The sequence below is a fragment of the Antechinus flavipes genome, chromosome 1 (assembly GCF_016432865.1).
Source record: "Antechinus flavipes isolate AdamAnt ecotype Samford, QLD, Australia chromosome 1, AdamAnt_v2, whole genome shotgun sequence".
In the NCBI taxonomy this organism is placed as follows: domain Eukaryota; kingdom Metazoa; phylum Chordata; class Mammalia; order Dasyuromorphia; family Dasyuridae; genus Antechinus; species Antechinus flavipes.
The window spans coordinates 627,978,904-628,003,186 of record NC_067398.1 but is presented as its reverse complement, the minus strand read 5'-3'; the positions used below and the strand labels follow the sequence as shown (position 1 = coordinate 628,003,186).

Sequence of the window (24,283 nt, the reverse complement as noted above, 5' to 3'; positions counted from 1 at the left end):
TAAACATACACAGAGGCCACTGATATTCCAGATATTCATTCCTTTATTTTTCATTCAAGCTAACCTATTATGTCTTTAAGGAGCCTGTGATAATATGAACTTATCTCTGTTTTTTCCTCAAGCTTAAAATTTTTTTTCTGTTTTTTTTCTTTTCCTATGGATCCATGTATAACTTTCTTTCTCATTTAAAACCTACCATAAATTAGGATTTTTTTTGCAGTCTCCATCACAGGCAGTATAATTATTAGATTGGAGTTGCAGAATATCTCTCTTCTTGACAATCATTAAAAGCAGAATAAGAATATACCTTTTTGCAAATGGTTTTGGTGAAGTTCAGAAATGAGACAGGACTAGATGACCCCTGGAGATACTTTTCAATATTGTGATTCTTTGATTTATTCATCTATAATTCTATCCATAGGTGGGGCTCTGTCCTACTGTTCCATTTAATTAATTGCATATATTCATATACATCTTATATTAATTCAGAATGTATCTACAACCTCTTTTGCCAAGTCAGGAATTCTTGGACATGCATTACATACACCATAGCATATGGCATGTGACACTCCAACTGTGGAAAATGGTGGTGGATGGGAAGAGGTTCCTTTCTTTTAGGAGGATAGCATGCATAAATAGGAAATATAATACAAAACAGAACATGTTAATAGGCATGTTAAGAAAACCATGGAATTTCAGAGATAGAAGGGATCTCAGAAATGACATAACCTGAACGCATTATAAAGTCTTCCCTTTTATAATGCATTCATCACTTGTTATCCATGATTTACTTGTCAATCTCCACGAAGGAGAAATCCACTGTCGCTTAAGGCAACCCATTACATTCCTAAACAGTTCTAATTATTAGAAAAATTTCCTGATACTAAACCTACTAAGTGACTCCATCCATTTTTTCTACAGGTTTAGTAGATGATGCTTTATCAAATGTTCTGCTAAAATTTAAACCCAGTTTTATTCAACACTTTTTATATTCTAGAGACTATGTTAAATTCTGAGAAAATAAGGAAAAGCAAAAAAAGTATCAAGAAAAGTGAATTTAATCTGGCAGACCTGTACTAGATGAAGCTGTGTTGGCTCTCTCTATTACCAGTGTCTTTTAAAAATACTTACTAATTATTTCTTTTATAAAACATTTTATTGGATTTTTATTTCTTTTGCCAAATATTTTCCAATTATGCTTTTATTTTTTAACATTCATTTAAATTTTTTGAGTTCCAAATTCTTTCCCTCTCTTCATTTTCTCCCTCATCTACTGAGAAGGCGAACAATATGATCTTAATAATACATGTGAAATCATGCCAAACATTTTCATATTAGCCATGTTGCAAAAACAACCCTTCCAAAAAAAAACAAACAACCAAGAAAAGTAAAATGAAAACATTTTGCTTTGGTCTGCATTCAGATTTTCCATTCTCTCTGGAGGTAGATGGAATTTTTCAACATGAGTCTTTTGGAATTGGTTTGGATCTTAGAGAAAATGTGGACAAACTGGAAACTGATACATTGTTGGTGGAACTGTGAACTGATCCAACTATTTTGGATAGCAATTTGGAATTATGCTCAAAGAATTATACTCAAGGTATTTATTGGACTCTTCATCTACTTTCTTTTTCTGTTCAGGCAACCTACATTACACCGTGATGATATAGACAATTGTATATATTCTTGACCTAGCAATACCACTATGAGATCTGTTTCCTAAGATGATCCAGGAAAAAGACAAAAGAATCTATGTGTTCTAAAATATTTATAACAGCTTTCTTTTTGGTGGCAGAGAACTGGGAAATGAAGGAATGTCCATCAATTGGAAAATGGCTAAACAAATCATGTTATGTAATTGTGATGGAATACTATTGTGCTAATAGAAATGATAAGCTGCTTGATTTTAGGAAAACATGGAAAGACTTGCATGAAATAATGACAATTAAAATGATAAGTGAAAAGAGAATGTTGTATGTAGTAAAAGCAGTATTTTTCAAAGAACATCTTGAATGGCCAAGTTATTCTGAGTATTATAAATGATCAAATCAACTACAAAAGACCTATGAAGTTAGATGCTACTCACCTCCAGAGAAAGAACAGATAAATAGAAAAGCATTGTATAGTTTTGCATATATTTATTTATCTTTGTCAAACAGTAGCCTTCTCTAGTGTGGGGTTGCAAGGGAGGGAGGAGAGAATTTAGAACTTAAAATGTAACAACAAATATAAATTATGTATTAAAAAAGAATCATTTTAGTCTATTCTATTGATGAGAGTAGCTAAGTTTTTCCCAGTTGATCATCCTTATAATATTGCTGTTACTGTATACAGTGTTCTCCTGGTTCTATTCATTTCACTTAGTATCTAGTTCATCTCTAAGTCTTTTTAGGTTTTTTCTGAAACCATCCTATTTGTTCTTTCTTTTCTTTTCTTTCTTTCATTTTCTTTCTTTCTTTCTTTTTTTTAAACTGAGGCTATTGGGGTTAAATGACTTGCCTAGGACCACATAGCTAGGGAATATTAAATGTCTGAGACTAGATTTCCTGACTTCAGGGCTGGTGCTCTATCCACTGTGCCACATAGCTTCCCCCTGTTTGTCCTTTCTTGTAGCACAATAGCATTCCATCATAATCATATACCACAATTCATTCCACCATTCTGCAGGTGATGGACATTCTCTCAATTTCAAATGCTTTGCCACCACAAAAAGAATTGTTAGAAGCATTTTTGTACACATAGGCTCTCTGGTGTCTTTGGGACAAAGATGTAATGATAGTATTGATGGATCAAAGGGTATGGACAGTTTTATGGTCCTTAAGGTATAGTTTGAAATTATTTTCCAGAATGGTTGAATCAGTTCACAATTCTAACAATAGTGCATTAGTGTCCCCTTTTTCCCATAACCCCTCCAACATTTGTCATTTTCCTTTTTTATCATGTTAGCCAATATCTTAGCTATGAGATAATCCCTCTTTCTTTTAATTTGCATTTCAATAATCAATGGTGATTTAGTAGATTTTTTCATGTGACTATTGATAGCTTTTTTTCTTCTGAAAAATCCCTGTTCTTATCCTTTGACCACTTATTAATTGGGGAATGACACCTATTTTTATAATCTTGACTCAGTTTTTTACTTATATATTAGACAACTGAGGCCTTCATCAGGAAAACTTGTTGTAAATTTCTCCCCTCCCAGTTTCCTGCTTTTCTTTTAATAATAGCTGCATCAGTTCTGTTTATGCAAAACATTTTAATTTAATGTAATAAAAATATCCATTTTATTTCCATTGATACTGTCTATCTTTTACTTGGTCATAAATTCTTCACTTAGCCATAAATCTGACAGATGATTTTTTTTTCATGTTCCCTTTGTTTATATTATCCTTTATATCTAAGTCATGTACACATTTTGATCTTGTTTCAATATACAGTATGAAATGAACAAACATTTCTTTAGTGAACTATTCTAGAATTTTCCCAATAATTAAAGAGAAACATTCTGGCCTGTAGTTTACAGACTATTTCCTGGAAATCAGAACATCTAGCTTTCTTTAGTTCTGTAGTACTATTCTTGTTGTTCAATCCTTTGTATATCAATGACAGTAGCCCTGCAATCATACCTTCCAGTTCTTTCAGTATCTAATGATTTAATTCATCTAGGCCAAGTGACTGGAATTGATCAAAGGCTACTCAGTGTTCCTTTTTTTGTTGTTGTTCAATAGCTTTTTTAGTTCTGTTCTACTCTTTGTGACCTCATTTGGGGTTTTCTTGGCAAAAATACTAGAATAGTTTGTGATTTACTTTTCCAGCTCATTTTACAGATGAGGAAATTGAGGTAAACAGGATTGTGTTATTTGAATAATTGTCTCCCATCCCTACTATAACATGTTTTTGTGCTACTCAAGGTGTTTATTGGATTCTTCATCTAATTTTTTTTCTGTCCAGATGACCTACATTACACTGTGATGACTACATCACTTCTGTTTATCCCTTCTTTGATCTTCATTTTCCATTATGCTCCCACCCTATGGTTCTTTATTTTCCTTGCATGAGCATAACTTCTTAACATATGGTACAGTCCCAAGTCACTCCTTTAACCTATTCTATTTCTTTGGAATGGGTTATTTACATGTTTCAGTCATGAGCTCTATTCCATCATTAGATATAAACAAAGTTCAAGCTGAGAATGAAGGAGAGATCATTTCTAAGCTCAGGACCCACATATTTTTGAGGATAAAAGCTCACCCAAATCAAGATAATGAGAGAACTTGAGACCATACTATATGAAAGGCAGTTGAAAGTACTTGACACGGAGAAGAAAGAATTTGGCAGAAAAAAGAATCATATTCTAACACTGTTTTGTATTAGAGATTAGCATTGTATTGTCTGACCCCCAGAAGTGAAACAAAATAATGGTCGTAATGTGAAAAAGAGGCATTTTACAGATCTGTATAAGGAAAAAAATCCTGACAATAAGAATTGTTCAAAAGTGGATAAAAATGAGAGGCAGTGTGGTATTGTGGATCAACACCTAATCACATATCCAGGAAGACCTGGATTCAAATCCTGTCTTTGATCCATAATAACTGAATCATCACAGAAAAGTTACCATCTTACAGTGCTCTATGTAACTCTCTAAGACATTTAAGTGGTAAAGAGAGTGGTGATCTTTCTTAGTAAAGGCAGTATTCTCACCTCAGAGTTCCTTTATATCTTATCTCTATCCCTAAAATGGGATAAATTACCTTGGGAGGGAGTGAATTCCCCTCAGTAAGGGTTTTCAAGCAGAGGCTATATACTTTGGACAGGATCCTTGTTCAGGTAGATGCTGGACTAGATGAATTTGATGGTATTTTGGAACTCCGATTCTAGGATTCATTATAGTCATGGCAACTGTGAAGGTAACCAGGGTCTTCCATTAATTGTTCCTCACATATCATCAAATTTAGATATAAAAATATAATATCACTTAAGTGAATTGAGCTTTCAAACCTATGTGAAAGTCCACAAAATTCCACAGGCAAGTTCCCATGCTGCCATGTGGTTTCTGAAGTAAAAGAAAGGATCTTCTTCCCTTCTATAGAAAAATATGGAGCCCCATTGCTTGCCAAAGCAACACTCTGTAAATACAGGAATATTTTGACTTTAAACTGTGTTCTTGGTTTACCATTAATAACAAACTGAAATAGAGAAGAAAAGATGAAGTGTCAGAAGACTTAGGTTTGAGTATTACCTAACTCTTCTACTTACTTGCTAGGTGAAATTGGGGAAACTCCCTTGCTTTTTCTGTTTCAGTCTCTGTAAAATGAAAAGATCCATCTGAATAGATGGATTTCTAAGCTATGTTACACCTATAAAATTCTATGAGTTTCTGTATTTACTGGAGCCTCCATTTTGGAAAGCTTAAATTAAAAAAAAAAAGTTTAGAGCTTCCCTGCCTCAGTTTCTTCAACTATAAAATAGGAATAATCTCTTTCTCAAATCATAGTCACTGAATTGGAGAATTGAAAGGAATCTCATATGAAAGGAATGCCTCACACACAAAAAAGCTCATTTAGTCTCTGTTTTAAGACCTCCAAGAAGATCCTACTACCTCCTAAGCAACCCATTCCATTTTAAGAAAGCTCTAATTGTTAAGATTTTTTCAAGACTAAGCTTAAATTTTCCTCTTTACTACTTCTGTCCATTATTCTTCATTTGCCTTCTGGGGGAGTAGAAAGAGTCTAATTTCTTCTCCTTATCTTAGCCTTCACATACTTGATGACCACTATCGTGTTCTTCCTGAGTCTTCTCTTTTCATACCCATTTCTGAAACTAAGGGATTTTTTTTTTTTTTACTAAGTTTAGATAAGATACAGTTTTTGTACCTGAAGAGTTCAAGATCAGTTTTTTGTAAATGTTCCAGCCTGGCAATATTATTCTTAAAATATCAAATATAGGATTCCACACAGTATTTCAGACAGGACAGAACAATAATATCTAATGTGTACATATGCTCATATATGCATCTCTATACATGTATGCATACACATGCATATATATATATATATATAAATAGAAAGACATGTAGTTTTAACCGTTGCAATGGACCAAATGAACTTTATTTTATTTGATTCTCAGAAGAATCTAATGAGTTAGGTACTACAAATTTTATTGTTCCCAAGGAGCAGATTAAGAAACTGAGGCTAAGAGAAGTTATGTGACTCATTTGTGTTGGGGTAGTTGGTGTTGGAGATAGGATTTGAAGTCAGGTCTAAAGTCTTTTCCATTGTAATAGTCTTTTTTCTACAACACAATGGGTTGGTCTCCTATGTGGATAAGTAACTCTTATAACCATCATGAGCTAGTTTCTTCAACAAAAATGAAGACGACAAATTATAAACATGGGGTATGGAAACCTAGAGATGTGAGTAAATGAGCTGTAACAAAGGTACATTTTGACACAAAGAGCCTTCTCATTCAGAGATGAGTCAAGGTCTGCCAGTTATGGGTCCTTAGTCACTTCGGCCATTTCTCTTACTTTTTTCAGTCTCAGTTTATTCACCTGTAATATGGGGACAATTACAGGTGTGATCTCTACCTCTCAGGATTGCTATGAGTATCAGATGAAAAGAGAGACAGGATACTTTCCAAAGCTATGCAGTTCTCTGCAGATGTTATTTTATTTATTTGTTGCAGGTCTAAAATGGACCTTTCTGCAGAGCTCTCCTCCATTGGAATAATTAAACAGGCGGGGCTGTTTGTTGGACAGCACCCCCTCCCCTTCCCTTCTGCCCCCTAGCCGCTTTCATGTCAGCTCCTTAGCTGTGCGTAACTGTGCAGCCAGCCAAAAATATCGATCTAGCGCAGGGGCTTTGGCTGCCGGAGAAAGAAACCGCCTGACGTAGCAGCTGGATTTGACAAGGCCATAGCTCATAAACACTTGAACCGACTCCTGCGTGGGGCTGAGAATTTTTAATACGATCAGGTGAGCTGTTGCGAGAGGAGGGAGGCTGTACGTTGGGGGAATTCCTCAGGAAGAGCCCCTTCACAGTCAGGCGCCCCTCCTCTCGCCCACCCTTGCCTCCGTCCCCACCTCCTCACCCCCATCCTCAAAAGGCATCTCCCGCATGCAATAAGTCCCCCGCCCGCGATGCTTCACAGAGCCTTCCTGGTTTAATGGCCTTTGCAGGTCTGGGCCCGGCACTGGGGGATGCATAATTCATCAATTGCTTTCTCCGCTAACAGCCTCATCCACCAGCACGGCTGCGGATGAATTCATTTGTCAGGGAAGGGGGTGGAAATGGATGAACAGATGGGATTCCCCCATCACGTGTGCTTCTACAGACTATATGACACCGAGGCGGAGGAGGAAGCCCGGGGATGGGGAGACGAGGGATGTTTACCAAGAGGGATGTTTACCTGCCTGGGGGCGGAAAAAAAAGGCTTAGGTGGGATTGGTCAGGTTAGGTAGGAGGAAAGAGACGGGAGGATTTTCAGGTGCTTGCTTGATGGGATTGGGGGAAGTGATGGGAGTGGGATCATTTTAATCCCTGCGGCCCTCTCGGAAAAGCGCAGCCACTGTTTGTTAACTGTTTAGTCCCCGGCCTTGGAATGGATTGGGCTGCTTTTCTTTAGATCCCCTGAAACAAAGGATCAAGGCTTTGAGAAAGGCAGAAAACCTGCCCGGGTTCGGTGACGCAGATGACTTTGTTCTAATATTGGTGTGAAGGCACGGGAACTTCATGGGTTATTAGGGGAGGGGACAGGAAGACTGCTCACTGTGTGATCATGGGCAGCTCACTTAGCTCCTCTGCGACACCTTACCTTTCCTATGCAAAATTAGAGTCATCACCATAATACTGTTAATGAGAATAATTGCTAGCAAGAAAGGGTTAAGATTTTCAAGCTTTACAGATATCTCAATTTATCCTCAGAACCACTTTGGGAGGTAGGTGCTGTTAATGAAGGGGCTGGACTACATGATCTCTGGAATCTCTTTCCCCTCTGATATTGTAGTGTCGGTGATTACTCTTTTTCAGGGGTTCTTAACCTGGGGCCTGGATATTTGTTTCTTTTTAAATTTTAAATATTACTATTATCTACATTTCAATATAATCCGTTTCCTTTATAATACTTTCGAGTTTTATTTTGTGAGTTTAAATCTATTATTCTGAGAAGAGGCCATATATAGCCTTACTAATCCTGCCAAATGGGAGCCCATGACACACAAAAATGGTTAAAAAGGCTTGCTCTTGAGGAACATGGTTTGACTAGATGTATAATAAAAGGAGGCATAGCCAGGATTTTTAAGAGAGCTCCCGGTAAGGGCATTCATACTGCGTTGCTGGCTCTTTGTCTTCACCATGGGTTAATGATGCTGGGCTGAGTAACTTAGTCTGTAATGTGTGCTTATAGAATATAACCAAGTCTTCCTTCAACCTAATGTGATATATAATTCCATTTTTACTAAAGAAGGTAAGAGGATGGCTATTACTTTTCAAAAGGAATTTTCATTTTTTAATAATTCAAATACTTCATTTCAATTTAATAAGCATGAATTAAACATTCTAGACATAATGCTAAGCCCTAGGGATACTAAGACTCCCCAAAGCTAAAACAACAACAACAACAACAAAACCTCCCAAACAGTTACTGTCCTCAAGGAGCATACATTCTGGGAATGGGAGGTGGGGAAGTGAACAAAATATACTCTGCTAAATAAATGCAAAGTAAATACAATTAAACAAAATAAGCTTTTCTACTGATAGGAGTGGGTGGATAGATGAGAAAAAGTCTCATGTAAGTGAACCTGGACTTTCTTAGAGGTAGAAGGAAGGAGAGAGTATATTCTAGGCATGAGTACCTGCCTATGCAAAAGTAGAAGTGAAAATGGGATGTCTTGAATGAAGAGCAGCCAGTAATCCGGTATGACTAAAATACAAAGCATGAGTGAGTGACATAATTTAAGACTGAATAGTTCGTGGAGAGCTTGATTTGTGAAAGGCTTACATGTCAGACTGAGTTCTGTATTTTATCTTAGAGGTAAAGGGAAACTGACAAATCTTTAGTAGGTAAGTAACATGGGTAAATCTGTATTTGAGGAATTATTTTGGCAGCTGTAAAGAGGATGAATTGGAGCAGAGACAGAAACCATTTGGATAGTTTCAAAGACTTGACCTTGAATAGAAACTGTGTAAAGGAATAAGAGACAGATGCACTAAATGTTGAGAATGTAAACTAGACACAATTTGGTAACTGATAGGATATGAGTGGAGTATGGGTAATACAGAACTAAGTTGGAATTGAATGTTAAATTTTAATTCATACCTCAGAAATTACTAAATGCTATAAACCGGGTTGTTTTATTGTCTAGATTTAAGAAAATGATAGAAAAATGTTGATAGTTTAGATTAAATTCCAAAGTGTATCTTTCTTGTTTTGGAGAACCAGTTGTTAAATATTTACCTAGCATGCCTCTGGGCATGCTGGAGAAGGAAATCCTAAGTAAGAGATTTTGAATCTGAAACTGAATATTACACTAATTTTCTTTATATGTTGTAGTTCTCTGAATGACAAAGGTTAACTTTAACCTATGAAAAAAGGTTAATTTTTAACTATGAAAGAAATTAGTTGTACACACTATTATTCAAAAATACTTATTAACTACCTATTGTGTGCAGAGTATTAAACTTTCACTTGGGGAAAGAGAACATTTAAATAAGACACAGTCATTGCTTTCTTGGACATTTCATCTAATAGGTTGAAGTGTGAGCAAATTTTCCCAATATTTCAGTCTTTTAGGAACTATCATTTTGGTAGGAAAAGTTTTGCCTCCATGGATGCAAATTGTAATCCATCTCTGGTTTTGGTGAGTTGCTGTGGTTTGAGCAGTTTGCTACTCAATTTTTTTTTTTTTACCCTATAAACCAGTCAGCTTACACAGAAAATAGAAATATCAAATCTCATCAAGTGCTTGCTTTCCAACTTGGTAAAAATCAACAGAATTTTTTATACTACTTAGCCCATGATTACTTGGCTATTTAAGTCATTGAAGAAGGATTTTGGTGGAGGTAATCCTATATGCAGACTACCATAATATACAATGTTAGATGATAAATATATTAGAAAGCAGACCAGAAGAGGGGAAAGATTGGGTCAAATTTTGAGAGAGAAAAATAATAATGATGATGATGATGATATTGTAACAATATTTATATGGTACTTTAAAATTTGTAAAAGGCTTTAAACATCTATCTCATTTTAAAAGGGAGGGGAAAAATATTCATGGCATTAGGGAAAAGCATAAACAAAAGGTACAGGGCATGTTTACAGAGTACATACTTGTCTAATTTGATCCTATAAAAAGCATACAGAGATTAATAAAACATAAAGCTAGAATAGTAGAGTGATACTTGATTATGAAGGGCCTCAAATGCCAAGCTAAAGAATTTTAATTTCATAGGGGGATATTAGGGAGCAACTGAAGATTTTTGAGCTTAATAATAAGTAGAGGCAGCTAGGTAGCCCAATGAATAGAGTGCTAGAATTGGAATCAGAAAGAACTGAGTTCAAATTTAGCCTAGAATCTATTGTATGAACCTGAACAAATTACTTGCCTTTGCTTTTTCAGTTTAAAATGGGGATAATAATAGTATCTACCTCTCATGGTTTCATTTGATCATAGATCAAATGAAATAATATTTGTAAAGCACTTAGCATGATGCTGACACATTTCTCCTACTTCTAACACTTCCTTCTACAATGGTGCCTCTGTGACTTTGGCAGCTGCAGTTTAAGACACTCAGTTTTAGACTTTGGGAGATGCCTCTTTATTAAAGGTGGGATGGGGTAGAACTTGGATCTTGGGATAGGTGGGAAAGGCCGTCAATTTGACCAGGAAAAAAGTTCCAGATGAAGGTAAAAGAGTTCTGCCTTCTAAAATCACTCTCCTTTCCCTGCTATTAGACCTTCATGAGTTCCTAAGACTCTTTTCTTTTCTTTGTCTTCTACTTTTCTCCTTCTCTTTTCCCCCTTTCCTTTCTCTTATCCCCCTTTTCCTTCTTCCACTTCCTTCTTCCTCTTTCTGCCCCTTCCTCTTCCTTTTATTCTGATTTCCTTTACTCTTCTTTCCCTTCCCTTTTCCTCTTTCTCGCCTTCCCCTTTCAAAAGTGCCACAGTGGTTAGAGTGGAATTTGGAATCTAGTGAATCTGGAATCAGAAAGATCTGAATTCAAATCCTATGTCAGGGTTCTTACTTTGTGACCCTGGACAAATCACTTATTCATTATTTACCTCAGTTTCCTTATTTGTAAAATGGGTTTAATACCGGAATTTACCTCCCATTATGATGAAGAAAAAAATTGTAAAGCACTTTGCAAATTGAATAGCATTATATAAATACTGGATATTACTTTTTTATTGGAGGTTCTTTGAATTTTCTTTTTCCTGTCATTGTTGGTTTTTCTTATTGGGGAAGTGGGCTCTACTTGTTTGAAGTGGTAGGGGGAGAGCTAAGTTCTTAAATACCTCTTACTCCACCATTTATCTAGGATTCTCCAACCTTCATATTTTATATTCAAGAGGAAACTAAGACCCAACTGGCATAAGTGACTTACCAGAGGTCATACAATTAATTAGTGACAGAATGAAAAATAGGACTGAGACTTCTAGTCTCATATTCTCTATTTCCCTCTCCTTTAAGCTCCTATAATTAACAATTCCATTTGTTTATGGGTAGAGAAATGGTAATACATACTTAAAATACCCTGGTATTCAACAAAGTGATGAAATCCATTGTTAGGTCTTGGCTTGCTAAATCTTCTTCCTCATGCCTCCAATACTTCAACTGCATTTTTTTCCCTCCCTTCCTCCTTCTCTCCCTGCCCCCCTCTTCCCTCCCTCAATCTCTTCCTCCCTCTTTCTTTCCCTTCCTTTGCTCCCTCCCTTCTTTCTTCCTTTCCTCTTCCCTCCCTCCCTCCTTTCCTCCTTTCCTCCTTCCTTCCTTTCTTTCTTCTTTCCCTCCTTTTTTCCTTCCTTCTTTCCTTCCTTCCTCCATTCCTTACTTTTTTCCTTCCTTCTTTCCTTTCTTCTTCCATTCCTTACTTTTTTCCTTCCTTCTTTCCTTCCTTCCTCCATTCCTTCCTTTTTTCCCTTCCTTCCTTCTTTCCTTCCTTCCTTCCTTTCTCCTTTCCCCCTTTCTTCCTTTCCTCTTTTCCTTCTATTTCTGTCTCTCTCTGTTCTCCCCCTACCAGCCACATACATTCTTTATTACTTGAATATCTGGGCCTTCAGAATGGAACCCTGTATGATTAGCCTATTTCTTTTTTTTATCATCTATTTCCTCAATGTGATGGTTTAGGTTACTTCTCAAACACAGCCTATTAATGGACATAGGCTTCTGCTCACTTGTCATGCTATTTAACTCTTCATTGTTGTTTTGGATGACCTGCAACCTTTATTCCTCAGAGACTGTGATGTTCCATTCTTTGCATCCATTGAGCATCACTGGGAGGACAGGCATTTAAAAGGTAAGTACTTGCAGTGGGGAACAGATTGCTATCATTAAATTTCTGTGAAGTCTCCCAGATGGAACCCATTCTGCTCTCTTCCTCCTATTCCATTCTAGGCCTAACTGTCCATCCACAAATATGTCTATCTCATATCTAAATTTATGTTTCTTTGTTTCTAAAACTTTCCACCTCTTTATCTCCATATATATATCTCTATTCACTGAAGTACTAATTCAACAGACTGGTCATTTAACTACATGTCATAATCTTTTTCCTGTTCATCTGGTTTCCTGTAATGTCCTGGATCTTGGTGCAAAGAGCTCATTATTATGCATAAAGGAGTATCTGAAAGGAACTCACTATGTACTGGGAATCCCTGTTCAATTTAAACCTTAAGCAAGACATTCCAGCTATCATTGATGGCATCCTTTGGTTAATGAACATTTTTCCTTTTTTTAAAATCTCACTTAATGATAGAAGGCCCTTGGGTAGTTATGACAATAGTTGCATTTCTCAAAGAATCTTCATGGAACTATATGTCATGGCCATTGAACCCAATTTGTGCTTCAAATCTCAGCACCTTAAAGTGCTTCCTTAATAAAGTTTTTTTTTTTTTTTGGTGAAAAAAGAAGTTTAAATGACTTTTTCAGCATCTCACACCTAATAAGTATCAGAAACTAAATTTGAACTTTGGTCTTCCTGACTCCGAACCCAGTGCTAAATTCTAGATATTTATTAGTTAGCTATATATTACTTTTGTTCTTGTTTTTGATTATTATTACTAATATCATTATCATCATGTTGACATTATCAAACCCTGGAAACACATTATTTCATATGATTCTCCTGAAAATCTTGCAGTGGGAGGTTTTTTAAATTATTACCATTTTACAGATGAACAAACAGATTTTGAGGAGTATATTGCATAATTGAAATATATCTCAGTGTACAATAATCCAGTACTTTTTTCTTCTTTATGACACTACTTCCCATTAAGGAATTACAACACCTAATTAAATCAGAATCAGAATCTTAACTGCTCTTGGAGAAGAAGCTGGTATTTCAGAGGTGAATTTTCAAATGAAAGCAGAGAACTCCATGATCAATATAATATTACAGCTAGGTTGTGCAGTGGACAGAGTTCAAATTTGAAACAGCATTAAACTCTTATTAGTTGTATCACCTTAATTTCTGTTTGCCTCAATTTCTTCAACTTTAAAATGGGGATAATAATATATCATTTGCTTCTCAGGGTTATTGTGAGGATCAAATTAGATGATTTTTGTAAAGTGCTTAGCACAGTGCCTGGTGCATAGTAGATGCTATATAAATCCTGGTTGTTTTTATTATTATTGTTTATGCAAGCCATACAGGGAAGGTTTGTGATTTTTTTTGTGGTTTGTTGTTTTTTAAGATGAAATCAACTTTTTGTGCCACTGATTATTTCCCTCATTATTCCTATTATATCTTTGAGGATATCAGGTGCTTGGCCAAGGGCTATTTAGACAGCCCACACCATGAGACCCTGGACTTTTCTGGGCTTACTACTTTGGTAAGGGCTTACAAAGAATATGCTAAGCCAACCCAGCAGCTGGTCCTTTCATCCTTGTCAAATGCTAAGAGAAGTACAGACTGGGTTTCATGCCAAAAATGGAGAGATTAGAATTTTGCCTCTATGCCAATATTGGCAGGAGGGTTGGCCGGGGGTGGTGGTGATAGGAAGAAAAGCTAAATATCTATCTGCATGGAAGATTGGTGTCTAGTTTCAGACATTACTGGCAGAGTGATGAAGCTTTCAGGTCATAGGAATGATCATACTCATCACCAGTAGATTCCATATTGCTGTTTATAAATAGAGTCATGGCTGATATTCTAATTGGTAGATGATCCAAAGTGCATTGAAAAGATATATGATGAACCTAAATATACTCTAACACATTGTCAACAATGATTTAAATTCAATAATGGGTTAAAAGATCTCAGTGAAGAGATGAAGGGGCATGGACTAGTTATGTTGTGTGAGAATAAAACGAGATTGCAAACAGCCCCTGTGATGCTTTGGTAAAAACAAACAAATTAAAAAAAAAACTAGAGATTGGTGCCCATTACAGCAAATGATTTATGAAAGATTCTTTGGAAGACATGAAAACAGTTGCCCTAGATGAAAATACATGAATAGCTGTGATCAATTTAATTTAAGAACATGCAATGACACAGATTAACTGAAGTATCAGAACAATGGAAATATTTGGTTGATGTTGATCCTTCAACTTTCTGGTCAGCCTTTTGTATATTATTTCTTCAATGCAATTTTGTCAACACTAGATTGAGGAAGATGAAAGGAGAGATAGTATAGAGATGGTACCAGCTTCTCCCATCTTGCTCTCCACTGGCTACCACAGCAAGATATTGGATTCAGTTCTCAATGAGGTAGGAAAGACAATAAAGCAATAGAAAAAAAATGGAAAGAAGTTTTCATCCTACTCATAATTTTTTTTGTTCTTTTTAAAATTGAAAAAAATAATGCTTCACTTGAAAATTACCCAATCTTAGAGTCCCAAGTAGTCACTGGGAGCATCCCAATGTCTCAGGCAAAGTTTATTGTTAAACCATACAAACACATGACAAGTTGGATTACTAGATGGAAGAGAAGTGACTATTCTTTTTCTTCCTTTTGTTTGAAGGTCTGCCCTGCAATTCAAAGACTGGTCATATTTTCTATTCAATTTCATTTAATCATAGAACTAGGGTTTTAGAGATCATCTGTTTTAATTCTTTCATTTTACAGATGGAGAAACTGACATTCAGAATAATGAAGTAACTTGGTCAAGGTCATACAATAAATAAGAGTAACATAATTATAAAATTAAAAGTGACCTTAGAAGCTGCTTAATGTAATCCATATCTGAACAGGGATCTCTTCTACAATGCACCTGACAAGTAGTCATCTACTCTTTGCTTAAATAACTAAGAGAGTATCATCCATCTACTGAAATGATCTATTTTATTTTGAATACTTTGATTGTTAGGAATTTTTTTCTTCACATCAAGTTTAAATTTACCTCTTTACAATTTCCACCCAATGATTAGATTTCTATCCTCTAGATCCAAGGACGACCCTGTTCTTTCTTGGATATAGAACCTCTTTAAAGACTTTGAAACTTCTATCATGTCCTTTCCACTAAATCTTCTCTTTTTCAGGTTTATTATTCTCAATTACTTCAATTAGTCCTCAAGGGAATCTTCAGTCATTTGCTATTCTAATTCCCTCTCAGAATTTTCAATATATTTACAAAAATGTGCCCACAATTGAACAAAATACTCCAGATATGGTTGGACCAAAGGGAATGAATAATTCACCCTTTTCAAGGAAATGTTGGAACCCATACTCCAAACTAGTTCTTATTATTACTTATTTAACATCCGAACCTCAGTCTCTTGATATATAAAATAGCAATAATACCTTCACTGTTTACTTCATGGTGTTATTGTAAAGATCAAATGATATTTCTAAGGCACACATTTTCTCAAATACCAAATGTAGAAATATTAATGTTATTATTAATCTGGGGCTTCCCACTTCAAAGATAAGTTGAAGACATCATTATTTTGACTAAATTTTTAGCATTAATGCTGTGATTTGAATATTAGTCCCCAAAAATGTTTCTCTTGGACCCTACTTTCATTGGTTTCATGACTGTTATTGGTTATCTAGTCCAATCCCTTTATTTTACAGATGAGAAAACAGATCCAGAGAGATGAAGTGTCAACTTTCGAGTAAGTGGCAAAGCCAAGATTTGGAAAAAAAGTTCTGACTCCATATCCAGTGCTCTTCCAGTATCATATATTGCACAAGAATTTGTTACTATCCAGTGTAACTGAGAATTTAAAAAGGATCCTGGAGAGCAAGCTTATTTCTGAAAAAGGAATATAAGCTTCTGCAGGATCCATCTGTATTTAATTACTGTGCACCTACATACACACAATGGTTTTGACCTGAAACACTACTATAGAGGTGTTGGGGATGACTATTCTTAATGATCATATACAGTTTTGCCCCTTTTTTCCAATGTAAGAGATGATAAACAGCCTCATGAAGAAGTATGCTTCCTGTTGAGGATTAATCCAAGTTGGAAGATACTAGTCTTAAAAGAAAACAAGGAAATCCTCTTAGGATAGGACCACAGAATGGCAGACATAAAGCTGAGTTATTGTGCAAATAAATGACTAATTGACATCTATTGCAAGCTTTCTCTGTGTGCCTGGTTTCCTGTTAAGCATTGTGGAAATGCAAGAAACACTCAGCATAGATCTGGAAAAGGCCCATAGCCATCTAGGCCAACCTCATTTTACAGATATGAAAATGAGAACACCTCCCCTACCCAAAGAAAAGATTTGCCCAAAGTTTTAGGATTAGGTGGGATAGATGTTGAGCTTATCTTTTAACAGATTAAAATACAAAATAAAATGAATCACCACATTTTTATAGCACATTAAGGTTTACAAAACACTTGGCACCTACATTCTAGGATTATTGGATGAGACTTATTTGTAAAGCATTTAGCACACTGCCTGGCACAGAGTTGGCATTTAATGAATACTTGTTTTCTTCCCCCCTTTGCTCTTTCCTTCTTTCCTTCCTTCCTTCCTCCCTCCTTCATTTCCTTCTTCCTTTCCTTTCTTCCTTTTCCCCTCCTTCCTCCATTTCTTCCTCCTTTCATCACTCCCTTTTTCTTTCCCTTTTTTTCTTCTTTCCTTTTTTCTTTCTCTCTCTTTTCTTCTTTCTTTCTCTTTTCTTTTTCCTTCCTTCCTTTCTTCCTTCCTTCCCAAAAGTCCTATGAGAAAGGTTATAAAAGTATTATTTCCCTTTTTTCAGATGAGGGAATAGAGACTTAATGATATATACATAACTGGTAAGTCCTGGGGTGAGGATATATATTTAAATGATATTCCTCCAAACTGAATGATGTCCCTCACTCTACCCCTGCTCAGAAGCCAGGCAATGAATGTTTTATTAAACTTAGAAAAGAAAGGGTGAGTATGCCCTGGAGTAGTCAGAGAGAACTCCATGAAATGTGGAACTGGAATGAAGTCTTGAAAAAATGAATTATAATAATTAATAATGACTTTATGGTTTGTAATAATCTTTATATTCATTATCTCACTTGGACATCAATGACATTTTTTGCTACAAACTTTATCTTTCTCCAGTCCAGTGATGGATAAGATCACAGAATCAGACTTAAAACTGAAATGGGTCTCAGGGGCTGTCTAGCATCTAACCCTTTCAGTTTACAGATGAGGAAACTAAGGCTCAGGGAATCTCAGCTCACCTTGATTAGTGTTAGAGGTGAAATTTGAACCAGAGACTTCTGTTGCCAGAGACAATACTCTTTCCACTATAAAACAAAGATTCAATATCCCTGCTGCTCTACATTTTTTTTTATCCTTGTATCCTCTCAAATTTTGGCTCAAGATTTTTGTTCCCCCTTTGAGAAGACTCTCCTCCTTAATTTCACCTGGGAATTTTTCAACAAGAAATAATGCTCATAATGGATTGCTTAGAAGGGGGAGAACAATGCTTAAGTCCTATAGGGCAAAACTGAAGGTCAGCAAGTTGGTTACTCAAAGTCACATAGATTTATAAGTGGTCAGAGACTAGAACCCAGGTCTCCTGACTCTCTTTTCAGACATTTTCTTCTCCCCATAACACTCTGCTGATTTCTGACTTTCAATTCAATTCAATTAGAATATATTTATTGAGTGCCTATTATGTGCCTGGTGCTGGGAATTGGCTAATAAATTTACATATAATTGGAAGGAACGTTAGAGGCTGTCTAATTCAAACTTCTCATTTTACAGAGGAGAAATCTGAGGCCTAAAGAGTTTAAATGTCCAAGATGATACAGGCAATAAGTGGCAGAGGCAAGATTCAAATCCACTGAACCACGATGATCGAAGACAAAAGTGAAACAGTCCCTGCCCTCGAGGAGCTTACATTCTACTGGGGGAGTTCTTGGAACCTATTTTAGATTATAAGCTCCTGGAGGGAAGAGGCCACGGCTGCATATCTTGGTCTTCTAGCACACCTATGTAATGTTAATTCAGCGACACCTGACACCTGGTTTATGCTTCAACGTCAAGGAAAAAGCTGCTGAGTCTTCCATATAACTGAAGCGGACAACTTAATGCCAAAAACTTCTCTGTTCCTTGAACCACTGAAAATGGAAGTCTTTCACAAGTAGATGAGGCAATTTTCTGTTTTTCCAAACAGCATGAATTAAACATAATTAAGCTCTTCTTGAGTGTTAAGGGTCATCCTTTTGGACATCCATTTTTGCATTGTACCCTAAAGCAAAGATGAGCATTCTTGTGGATTGTTGCTTTGTATTGAGCTGTTTGCCCTTACATTGACTGATCCCAGGTTACTGTGGTTTCAGAATCCTTTTCTTTGCCTTTTATGATTGTCCTGTTTCTTCTTTCCCAGTTAATATATCACATATTGACTCATGTTATTGTCATTGTACCAAGTTCTAGCATCTTCCCAATCGCTGTTGATTTACTGATTCTCAACTACTGTGAACTGGAAGATCAGATCATGTCACATCATCAATTTTATCTAAAACCAAAGTTAAATAGGGTGTAAGTGAATGCCAAGGATGGTGCTTTTCAATGACTACTAGCATAGACTTTTTGGCCTCTGTTCTGGCTACTCAGAAGTTTTTTATTTTGTTTTTCTTTGTTTCTTTTCTAGCCATTGGCTGTATTCCAAATAGTTGATGTTGCTGAGAAAGTAATCTCTGGATCTGTGAGGAAATAACTATGTAAATACCATCATGCTATCCTTGGTATATGGAAATAATAGTACTATAATATCTAGCATACTGATTTTAGAGAAGATGAGATTTTAATATTGACTTATGACACTGGGCATAATCTCTGAGCTTTAATTTCCTCACCTATAAAATGGAGATGACAATGTTTGCACTGTTCACTTTGTAGATTTATTGTAAGGCAAACACTTTTATGTAAAAAAATTAAGGCCTTATATGGAAGTGTAAGTTACTGTTCTGTGCTTTGAGTTGTTCTTTATTGTTCTTTTCTCACAATTTTCTCATGGATACAATTTCAAGATTTGGCTGTAATTATGAGTATAATTTGTGGCCAAGGGTCAGATGAAAATGAATTGACTTATTGGAGGGCCAAACTCAGTTCCCTGGCTTCAGTACAGTGCTCTTACTAATTAAGTTATTGCATCTAGATATGAATGGCCTGATTCACATCTATCAACCACCTGGTCCATCACTTAGTCATCGTGGTATTGGACCAGAGTTAACAAAGGGCCAAGCACACAGTTACATTGACTTATCCTTCTCAAAAGTGGTTCTAAAACTGGATGAACATATTCAGTGTAAACTGTACTTGTGGCTGAAGGTGGGGAGCATAATTAAATTAACCCAGAATAATCCTGAATTCTTGAGCTGTCTTCCTGTACCAGTCCTGATTTTCCTTATTGATAACCATTTTGGTTTCTACTCAGGCCCACTGTGATTTCGTTTGAGACATGAATGTGGGTAGCAGCACAGTGTTAAGAAAGAGCAATGGATTTGGAGTCAGAGGACTTGGTTTTGACAACTTGTGCCTGCCACTTACAGTCTGTTAGGCAACTTACTAATAAAGATCTCTCTTTTGTCTACTTTTCCTAAAACACCTGGTTTGGATCTCTCCTTTGACTCTAATGATTTCTACTTAAATTCAGCCTTATCTCATACTTTATTTGCACACATCACATTCCTGCCACTGGACTATAAGCACCTTGAGGGCAAGAATCACATTCAGTTTTACCATTTCAGTACATATTACCCAACACAATTCATTAGCCATGACTGGTGCTCCAGAAATGTTTGTTGTATTGAATAGTTGGATTATTGTCTACAATGCCAGAACTTGGAACTATAGTAAAGAGTATATTTGCCAGCAAATGACCTGAGCTTGGAGAGCAATAACTAGAAATTTGTGTGCTTGGGACAAATTCACATGAGGTGAGGAAAAGTAGCAGAAAAGGTATTATGGGCACAGTCATGTGATGGAAGCCCACCCCCAAGAGAATCTAACTTGTAAGCCAAAGAACTCTGATTCCTCCAAACTCTAGGGCAAATAGAGTGACTCTGAAAGGTGGGTCTAGAGAAAAAGGTTCCATTTTAACAAGGTACTGGGAGTGATGCAGCATACATGGAGGAAGCAAATCTTATTCCTTATCCTTGGACATTGCCACTCTGTAGGGGCAAAGGTTTGATTGCCCTACTCTAATTATGACTGTGGAGCTGAAACTTAGCTTTATTAGCTCGTGAGTATTTGAGCATTTCTTCATTCTGAGGGATGCTGCAAGTCAACTGCAGAGACACAGTGGTCCTTAGGTATCACAAAGTATATAGGAATGCATTTTCCTTAATGTCATTTCCATTGATAAAAATAAAAATTTATATTTATATATACGCATATATAATTAAGGTGCTTTAGTGACTCAGCTTATCAGTCAATATAAACATTTAATAAGTACCTAATATGTGCCAGGCATTGTGTCAAGAGGGTGTTGGGAATACAGAATGAGGCAAAAGATAGTCCCTGCCTTAAAAAAGTTCACAATCTAATGGAGAAGATAATAAGCAGACAAATATGTATAAGGATAAATAGGAAATTATGAAAAGAGGAAAGAATTGAGAAGGGTTGGGAAATGCTTCTTATAGAAAATGAGATTCTAGTTAGAATTTGAAAGAAGCCATTAAGCAGAGTTAGAAGAGGTAAAGTGTTCCAGGCATGGCACTCAGCCAGAAAAAATGCCTGGAGCCAAGAGATGGAGTGTCTTGTTCATGTAAGAGCCAGGAAGAAAGTATCACTGAATTGAAGAGTACATAATGGGAAATAAGCTGTATGAAGTCTGAGAGAGATTGGTTATGAAGAGCTTTAAAGGATAAACAGAAGACATTGTATTTGATACTGGAAGTGATAGGGAGCTACTTAGTGTGTGTGTTTGTGTGTGTGTGTGTGTGTGTGTGTGTGTATTTGTGTGTATGTGACATGTTTATCTCCTTCAGTGCTATACAAATGTAGGATGATATTATTGTTATTATTATTATTATTATTATTATTATGTTTAGAGTTAAAAGAACCCTAGAGATCATATAATGTAATCTCCTTCTTTATAGATGAGTAAATTGAATCTCAGGAAGTTTAAAGTGAATTATGTCAGTCTATCTATGATCTCACAAGAGTGAATATTCCCTTTGTTTATGTAGATTATCATACATGTATCCTTATCTTTAACTTTTCTTCTCTGTCTCCCATAGAATATTTTCCCTTCTCTCTCCTCTTCCACTGAGTACTGGAGTTTTCCCTTTGCATTATTTTTCATATTTTAAATACTAGTGCAATGCTTAGGCTGCTCAACTGTTGTTGTTCACTCTTGCTACAAAATGAACCAGTCTCCTCACATTGCAGTTTTCTATTGCCTGTTGGCTCCAGTTGAGAGCCTACTGAACTCATAAGGTCAATGAATCATGGTCATATAAAATCCCTATAAGAATGCTGTAGGAACAGCACAGCCTTTTGAATTAAAGTGTCTTTAATTTCTTCATTCCATATATCTAAAATAATAAAAGAAGGAACCAGAATGAACTGATTCAGTGAGAGTAAAAACGGGAGTGATAGATTAGGAGAGCGAGTGGGATTTGGAAGGAATAGTGCTCTTCTGAGCAGAAGGGCCTTGAAAGATAGATAAAGAACTAGGTTCCTTAAGCTGCTTGTTTACTGGTTTATAGAAAAGCCATTTCTTATGAAGAAGCAAAATTTCCAAATGCATAGCCCCAGGAAGAAGTATCAGTAATGAGAGATGACTCCTAATCCCAGACTTAGGTTTACAGAATTGAAAGCTATTTTTGTAACTCATTAAAGGGTTTTTATTGCTACACTGTGACTTCAGTAATGAAAATTTACCCAGCAGGATGCTATGGATATATGTCTGTGTATGTATTTTTATACACAGATAGATGTACCAAGAGAGAGATTGGAGGAAAGCAGAGAAGGAGATTAAGGGGAGAGAGATGGAGAGAGAGAGAAGAAAGGAAGAAGAGGGTGAGAGAGAAAATTGATGAAAGGGTGGAGGGAAGGAGGGAGAGGGAGAAAGAGAAACAGAAACAAAGATAGAGACAGAGACAGAGACAGAGGCAGAGAAAGATCTTGAATGTTTTCCTAATATAGTCATAGATTCATAAATCATTGTTGTTAGTACAAAGGACTTTTAAAATGATCTAGTCCAGAGTTCTGGGTTCTTACCTTGAAGAAAGTAAATCTGTTTATATTTGTAATTTGTTTATAATTAATAACTGAATTTCTATAACTGATTCCCTTTATAAATATATATTTTATTTTATACTTTTAAAATATACTATCTTGAGAAAGGGTTCATATTCTTCACCAGACTACCAAAAGAGCCCATGACTTAAAAGTTACCTAGTTCAACCTCATTTTAATGAAAAGAAAACAGAGATTCAGAAAGAGAAAGTGTATGTTTAAACAGAGAAAGAGAGAGATTGTTCTCTGTATTCTGTCTGAGGTTTTTTGTTTTGTTTTGTTTCACTTGAATAGGTCTTGGAAATTATGTTTTATGAGAGGATGAGATAAAAATCTTAACATCTACTTTGGGCTAGAGCTTGGGCTCCTTAAAACAGTTAACATAGTACCAGCAAGCATGCATTTTTAGACATTTACAGCCTTGGAAGTTTTCATTTTGTGGTTGAAGATAATGTCAGACTTGAGCTGATGACTATAGCCTGAAACATACACTTGCCTCAAGTCTGTGGTTTATTATTTAGCTTCCCTCTCTCCTTTCATAAATCATTCCTATTTAGTTTCCCAGGAAAGCATATTTGATCTTTCAAAAAATGTCTTTCTTTTCTTTCTCTCCCCCCAATCTTTGTCCTTCTAGTGCTTACTCTTCTTTTCTTCTCCTCCCTTCTCTTTCTTTTCTCCCTTGCTTTTAAAATGCCATTATATTTATTTCCCCCCTCAGAAAATTTAAGCACACTTTTTTCAACTGTAAAAAAAAGAGTAACGTTATCTGCTCCTTCTGTGATGGAATGTGGTGGGGATGAAGGAGATAACAGATGGACAAAGATGCCTAACAAAAGCAGATATAGATTCCAGGGATTATTACACTCAGCTCCCTGCTGAGGAGGGAAAATTTGCCTCATAGAAAGCTGTGATGGGCTTGATTGGTTTATATTGATGGAATCATAGAATTATAAAATGTTTGTATTAGAAGAGCTCTTAGTGTTTACTGTGCCTAACAACCCATTTAACATAAAAAAAAACAAACAAAAAAAAAAACAACTGACGTTGGAGAGGATTAGGGATTGGTACAAGACCATAGTGGAAATTAGTGCCAGAGGTGAGATTTAAACTCAAATTCCTTGACTTTTAGGCCAGTCAGTGCTTTTTAGAATATTAATAACAATAACTCAGTTTATAGAATTTTGAAGTATACAAGTATAGTTGTATACACACACACACACATATACACACAAGAGTATACTGCCCACACACATACACAAATATATATACTTGTCATCTAAAATACCAAGGTTTGGGATCCCAGCTCTGTAATTTAGGTAATGTTGGACTAGCAATTTAATGTTTCTGAAATTTTATTTCCTCATATGTTTGATTAGGAGTTTAAGTTATGTGAATTTTAAGATCCCTTCCAAATTTAAAGCTAGGTCATGAAGTGGTTA

The 24,283-nt window shown here is 35.9% G+C and overlaps 1 protein-coding gene and 1 long non-coding RNA gene across 2 annotated transcripts in view; both read left to right on the top strand.

Annotated features, from left to right (window-relative positions):
• The window catches only part of KCNQ3 (potassium voltage-gated channel subfamily Q member 3), a 446,114-nt gene that overhangs the window by 63,701 nt on the left and 358,130 nt on the right, over nt 1–24,283 (top strand). The window lies entirely within an intron of this gene.
• On the top strand, nt 12,091–20,202 carry LOC127544461 (uncharacterized). Its single transcript, XR_007949448.1, has 3 exons — nt 12,091–12,512; nt 16,231–16,271; nt 18,357–20,202. It is a non-coding gene; the product is annotated as an uncharacterized LOC127544461 (long non-coding RNA).